This window comes from Cyphomyrmex costatus, unplaced genomic scaffold (assembly GCF_001594065.2).
Source record: "Cyphomyrmex costatus isolate MS0001 unplaced genomic scaffold, Ccosl1.0 scaffold375, whole genome shotgun sequence".
NCBI lineage: Eukaryota > Metazoa > Arthropoda > Insecta > Hymenoptera > Formicidae > Cyphomyrmex > Cyphomyrmex costatus.
Window position 1 is genome coordinate 156958 of NW_017277939.1, and position 7490 is coordinate 164447.

Below are 7490 nucleotides of genomic sequence, written 5' to 3' on the forward strand. Positions count from 1 at the left end.
TGTAAGGTGGTTAGATGTGAATATGATTAGAAATAGAAAACTTAAATCTTTAAAAGAAATTGAAATGTTAGATGCAGAGTCTACAGATATTTTTTGTCCATCTTTAATTGATACTTATTATCCAAATAGGCCTATACAACTAGACTGTACTAATTTATATGATTATGCAAAATGGTATGATATTACAAAATTTAAACCATTTTCTAAAAATGTAGAATACTATGTACTTAATGAATTTTTATATTTAAAGAAACGTAATAGACCAGTGCAGTTAGGTTCAAAAACAGGCAAAAAAGAAAAAAATTAATAACAGCACGGCGCTAGGTGGAAATGGTAGCAAAAATTGTGTAAAATTCGGGAAAAAAATGCATCACGATCAAAGGGGGGCTTGGGAAATAGGAGGGGGTTTTAGGGGGTACAAACGGTTTGTAATTATTTACAGCGAAACTATGCCTCGTATCGAAAAACTGTAAATGGAAAAGTTGTAGGTATTAAAAAGTTCTACAACTTTTGTATACAACATTTTTGACATAACCTCAAAATTTCCTGGAAAATAGGAGAAACCGCGTTTTTCGTTTTTAATTTTTTTCTCCGGTTGAAATGAATATTTTTTCACCATATTTGGTGGAAACATACCTTTTTATGTCCCAAATAAGCTGGAATTTTTTTTAATTAAAAATATTAATTTTTACGTCTTATATTGCTCGAAAAATGAAAAAAGTACCTCAACTTCAGTCAAAAAGTCTGGTGTCAAAACTCAATGTTTTTGGCAATATCACGGGGGTTTTTTATTCGTTGAAATGTGTACTTTTAGATGGTGTAATGAAAAATTGGCATCACTGTAGAAAAATGTGCCCAAAAATGCGAAAAAGTGAAAAAACGTGATTTTCAAACAGCATTTTTGTAATTTTCCGTTAATATATGTAATTATTTATTAAAATTTACAGTAAAAATCCTTGAAAATTATAACATTTATTGTTATATCAATAAATAAAGCAATTGCAAACCCTTAAAGTATGGAAAGTTGCAAAAAAACATGAAAATATAATTATTTTTCCGAATATTATTGTAAGGTTTTACGTGGTTTCACAAAGAAAGAATGGTTACTGTAATATTTTTCCATCTAAAAAAGTAGATTTATTAAAACATTGTTTTACACAAATGTACATTGAAAATCTCCAGCTTGGTTGAAGCAGACTTACTCCCCCTTCCCCTTGCAGGATAATAAATAACTTACTACTCTCCGTCAGTTGCATTTGTCACGGAGAGCTGGTCACACAAGTTTTGGCCTCTTTGATGGCAGTTCTTCATCGCCGGATTCGTAAAAACTGTCAGAATCTGTTGGATCTTCGTCATGGTCATCATCATCTTCAAATCCAACGTTCTGTTTGGTGCGATTTGGTCCATCGTCGTGAATTTCTTCGTTGTTGCTCAAATCCTCATATGATTTTGTCTCGTAATTGGAGCATTTTTCCGAACTATCACAGTTAGTGCATAAATGTGTACATTTCAAACCGTGCTTCTTACAGCCACATTTTTTATTGTTGCATCCAGTTTCACAGCTGCAACAAATAGTTTTTAATAACATTTCAGGAATTAAGTCCTTTTTCGTAAATTCCGGCATGATTCCGTGTTCGTATTTCTTCCAGCCCCAATCCGTTGCTGTTAGTACGTTGCCGAGCCAAGTTTGAAGCTGGTAGTATGCTCGGTAACAATGTTGCTTTGCAGCGTCTTCAGTAGGTGGCAGCTTTTCTAATTTAAATGAAGATTTTACTGCTGCCGCTTGATAGTTCTGATACCGTAATTGATTTAAAGTAACATCTTCTTTATTACATTTATAAATTGACTTTATCAATTCTGAACCACTTTTAGCGACATCTGTTTTGTTAGCATCTTTGCGATAGAAAATTTGGGCCAAACCTGATAATTTTTTATTAGCCAATAAGGATTTTACTGTTGTTTTTTTTCCTTTTCCAGTAAATCCGGATGTTGTGTCGCAACCCGAAAAACAATATAAAAATGCCACAATATTTTTTGAGGTTACGTGCTTGAAGCTATCAGACGTGTACATTGAATCTTTCGCATTACCTGAACCTGGCTTGAGAAAATAAATGTCATAATTGTTTGTATTTAATAGGTTTAAAAGTACCAGAAGGTCAATATCTTGACCCACAACTATGACAGTTTTATCATCACATTCTGCAACATCGAGTGCTGTATTAATGATGACAGCATCAGCATCTTCATCGGCTTGTTTGCAGAAGTATCCTTCGGCTTTTAATTTTGTCGACAATGATTTAATGATGTTATCCTTGTTTCTTTCATTAGATAAAAATTTTTGCGGCAAAAATGGTATTCTAGTATGGTCCTGATAGTTGAATTCTGGAATCTTTTCTGACGTTTTTCTTCTAATGCGCTCCGCTTTCTTTGTCGAATTACCTGATGTTGCTGCTGTAGTGGCGGTGTTTTTAAGGTCGGGGTACCCGTCGAAAACGATGTAACTATTAACTGCATAATTGTTTCGAACGTAATTTAAATATTTATTGATTATCTCTTCCACGGTATCATTTTTTTGCCAAATTACTTTGTGTAGTAGAAACCCACCGTCCACGACATGCACGACGCTGTTGGAATACGTCGGTACACTGATAGTCGTGAATTCATCATAAAGCTGAGATTTGATATTCTTCCTAAGGCCATTCTCTGTGAAAAGTGATAAAGGAAATGGAGCAAGCTCATACTGCAAATAAGTATGAGCTTATTCCATATCCTCTTTACTGCGGATGTTTAACGATATTCGTTGGAATAATAATAATGGATCGATTGCTAAGTTTCCCCATTCACTTTTACGGAAGATTGAACTGTTTTTAAGGATAAGACTTTGTTTTTACGTTGAAATTTGACGCCGCCGAAATTATTTCCGATTATAGACTGCAATGATGTTTGGCCTACCTCGTACGCTTTATAGCAATTAATTGTTTCGTTGCCAACAATTGCAGAAAATATTGACATGATCTTATCAGTTTGTGGGAAAGGATCATATCGGTTGAAAAATAAATGTAATTTTTCAAGATCTGCCACATCTCTGTTGATCCGATATTCACTGGAATCCACGTATTGTTCTGTAGTTGTGAAGGATACGTTACAAAAATCTTCCATTTCATTGCAAACATCAACCAGGATGATCATAGTATAAATTTGGCTAAAACACTGTCAGACATGCCACGACCATGTGTAAGTCCGCCTTGGCTTTTCATTGATCTCATTAATACTTGTTCAATCGTCATATCGGACCACACTCCAGACCAGAATTTGTCAGTACGTCTGATCGTGAAGTAGCCGTCAGAAGTGAATCGCATATATTCGTAATCATCATTCAAGGTTTCTCGAAGTTTACGCATGTCTTGAAGATACAAGTGAGCGGATTTAGCGTACAAAAAGTGTCCGCTCGCATGAAAATATGGGATCATTTTCTGAACACTTCGTAAGTGTAATTCCCAGTTACCCGAACGCTCAGCCAGTATAAAATCTTTAATTATTGAGATCATCTCCCAGTACTGCAACCAAAGTTTTAGGTCCTCTTGTTTTTAATGATTTGAGATGTTTAAGAAATTGTGTTTTTATCCTTTTAAAATCTTCTTGTTGTAAGGTTTCTTGAAATATTCGCGTTCCTAAAGTAACCAAAAGTCCGTCCAATAGCGCTTTCTCCGTATCGGTGAAATCCATAGATGAAAAAATTATGTTCGACAAAGCGAGTTGAATGAGAAAATTTCGTCTAATAGCTCTTGAATAAGCATGTCCAGAAAGAGCTTTATCGGCCGAATTTTCCGCATATATTTCGCAGAATGCTTCTTTTAGTCCACTGCCATCCATTATGAATCCAATAGATCCGAGGAACGACATCAACAAATGAAACCCGCCAAGTCTTGCTATAACTGAGGACAAATTGTACGGATCATTTTCTGGATTAACACTCGCCAAAATTTCACAAGCTTTGTAGTACAAGGGTTGATCAAATGTGACAAATACAAATTTTTGCTCTTGATTTTGGCATTTGTTAGCTGCTTCTACCAGCGATGTGAAAATAGTATCGAAGTCAGTCGGTGGATTATTAATAAAAGGAAGAGGAATAATTTTTAAAGTACTATAAGGCCAAGTACAGTGTGATTTTTCCATGAATCCATTCCAACCATCTGATTTTTTATTAACAAATTTTGAATATGACCACGTGAAATCTAACGATGAAGTTTCGTAGTCGTCAGTGTCATCATTAAAAATATCTTCTATCAACACCGTTTTTAAACCATCTGAATTTCTTTTTTCAAAATGCTTCAGTTCAATAAAGCCAGTTTTTCCTATAGCTTCCGAAGATGGAATGTCCTTCAGTCTAGAAATAATTGTTTTTGAAGTAACACTAGACGACGGAGTTGCAACCACAATTCCACCCATGGCGTGAAAAGTATTCTTTCCATCAATAGTGCAAGTGTTATGATCCGCGTTATCAAAAATAAATTGAATGTATGAATCAGGCGAAAAAGTATAATTTGCAGGATCTTGAATTATCGATGCCTCGAAGCGTAATGTTTCTTTATATGAAGCACACAATCCTACATTGGATAATGAATCGATCAACCCTTTAGATGCATATTTTTTGTGCATCATCGAAGACAAACCAAGCAAAATGGGAGATAAAAAAGAACGTGGCCTTGCAGATGCTATAATGCAATGACATAACGTTGCTATTGTTTTATCCATTTTAAACTTGTTACTTTGACTGATGCCTTTCTTGTAACTTGCGCATACAATATTTAAAAAATGTTTTAAAGTGTACGGAACATCCTTAAAAAGAGTTTCTTCATTTAAATCTGGAATTTCATAGCTATCGACTTTATACAGTTTGGAACGTATATCTTGTAAAACGATTTCACCTGCCATTTCAACTATTCTAACCCGTTCGTCTTCTTCATTATTAAATCTTTTTTCATACCACTCTGAACAAAGTTTTTTACTTCCAGTACCAGTTTTATATAAAATGAACATGTCTTTTTTCATAATGTAACACTCGATATCATTCCTAAAATGTTCTTTCAGTTTATTTTTAATAGTAATACAATCCGGCACATCTCCTTTAAATTCTTCTTTTATTTCGTTGAGAGAAAATTGACACTCGTTATTGTTATCTTCGATGTAATTAACAATGTAATGAATAAAATTTTTAGTGTTTTCACTTGCAGGACGACCAACATTGGTTGAAGTTCTTTTTCTATAAATCGTCGACATACAAGTTGAATGATAACGCGCTTTTAGTGCAACTAAATCGGACACACTTTTTAAACGAGCTAGAATTTTTTTACTAACATCATCAATTGCTTTTTTTTCTTCAATGACCTGTATTACTTTCAGTCTTGTGTCCTCACTTTCAACAAATCTTATGTCTTGTTTTGCATCTCCCTTTTTGCTGAAGGACCCACCACAAAAAAAACAATGAGATTGAAAATCAAATGATAGGGCTTCTATGTTAACTTTTTTTTGATCGACAGATTTTCTCTGTTTTGATTGAAGATATAAAGTTATTTTACCCTCGTTATTGTAAGCATTTTGGCAACTTGTATGAACAAAGGTTGAAGACAATTTCTCAAATTTTTTATACTTATTGTCCACTCTTTTCTTGCTGGACTGTACTAAACGTTGCAAAGCTGCTTGCTTAATTTCGCGCATGCCCTTCTTATTTGCATCATTGCAGAGTATGCAAACAGATTCCTCCATACTGATAATCTGTAAAGACAACATTAACCTAATAAACCCTATTGAATTTTGGATTGAATACAATTTAATTTGTCTTAATTTCAGCCAAATGAAATGCATAAAACTTAATTAAAATCTCTCGTTGTTTATTTCACAAATAATATTCTCTAATATTTGTTACCTTCTCTGGTGCCTTAATGTAGTTGACGTTTATCAGCAACGATGATGACAGATGTTGTTACTCCTTTTTCAAATGTAAACTGTTTTTTCCTGTAATTTTAGATAATAACATTAGAATTAAGTAATACATCGTTCACCATAATTAGATTTATAACGATATTTTTATTTAATCCAATTTTTTTCGTAAAAACAAATTGCTAATTTCAAATTCTGCTTATTAACTCTGATTTTTTTAATTCTTTGATTAATAATATACATTTAATCTGTCATACTCGATTTGCATTTTTAACGTATTACGATTATAATATTTGTGCAAAAAAATGACATAATAAGTTTTTTATTACTGTACATACCTTGCATACCTTGAAAATTAGTCAAATTTTAACGTGTCACTCGGCAACGTGCTCTTCCAAACACTGCTGTTTACGACTGTTCCTCTCGAATACGAGGTAACGGTTTTGCAGCTGCTTCGCCTGGTTGCCAGATTTCATGGCAACCCTGCAGCTCGTAATTTACTTTCGATTTGAAACGTTTTTTAATACTGTCATTAAATATAAATCAAGTTCGATACAAAAGTAATTTTTATTTCAATTTATAATTTATTTTTTAATACAGATTATTTAAAAAAATGATACTTGAAACGACACGAGGAAAAAAAATTTTGAAACGCAAACCGTTCGAGGTTGTTATCGTACCCTCAGGCAACAACAGATGGCACCACAGATTCCATTTTCAATCGTATTTTGGAAGCTACAGCAACTTAAAAATGGCCTTGGGTCATCTAGACCCAGTGTAACGGGGTAAACATCATATTCTTCCAACAATTTGTAATTGCTTTATTTATTGATATAACAATAAATGTTATAATTTTCAAGGATTTTTACTGTAAATTTTAATAAATAATTACATATATTAACGGAAAATTACAAAAATGCTGTTTGAAAATCACGTTTTTTCACTTTTTCGCATTTTTGGACACATTTTTCTACAGTGATGCCAATTTTTCATTACACCATCTAAAAGTACACGTTTCAACGAATAAAAAACCCCCGTGATATTGCCAAAAACATTGAGTTTTGACACCAGACTTTTTGACTGAAGTTGAGGTACTTTTTTCATTTTTCGAGCAATATAAGACGTAAAAATTAATATTTTTAATTAAAAAAAATTCCAGCTTATTTGGGACATAAAAAGGTATGTTTCCACCAAATATGGTGAAAAAATATTCATTTCAACCGGAGAAAAAAATTAAAAACGAAAAACGCGGTTTCTCCTATTTTCCAGGAAATTTTGAGGTTATGTCAAAAATGTTGTATACAAAAGTTGTAGAACTTTTTAATACCTACAACTTTTCTATTTACAGTTTTTCGATACGAGGCATAGTTTCGCTGTAAATAATTACAAACCGTTTGTACCCCCTAAAACCCCCTCCCATTTCCCAAGCCCCCCTCTGATCGTGATGCATTTTTTTTTCCCGAATTTTACACAATTTTTGCTACCATTTCCACCTAACGCCGTGCTGTTATTAATTTTTTTCTCTAAAAATATTATCTGCACTGGTCAAT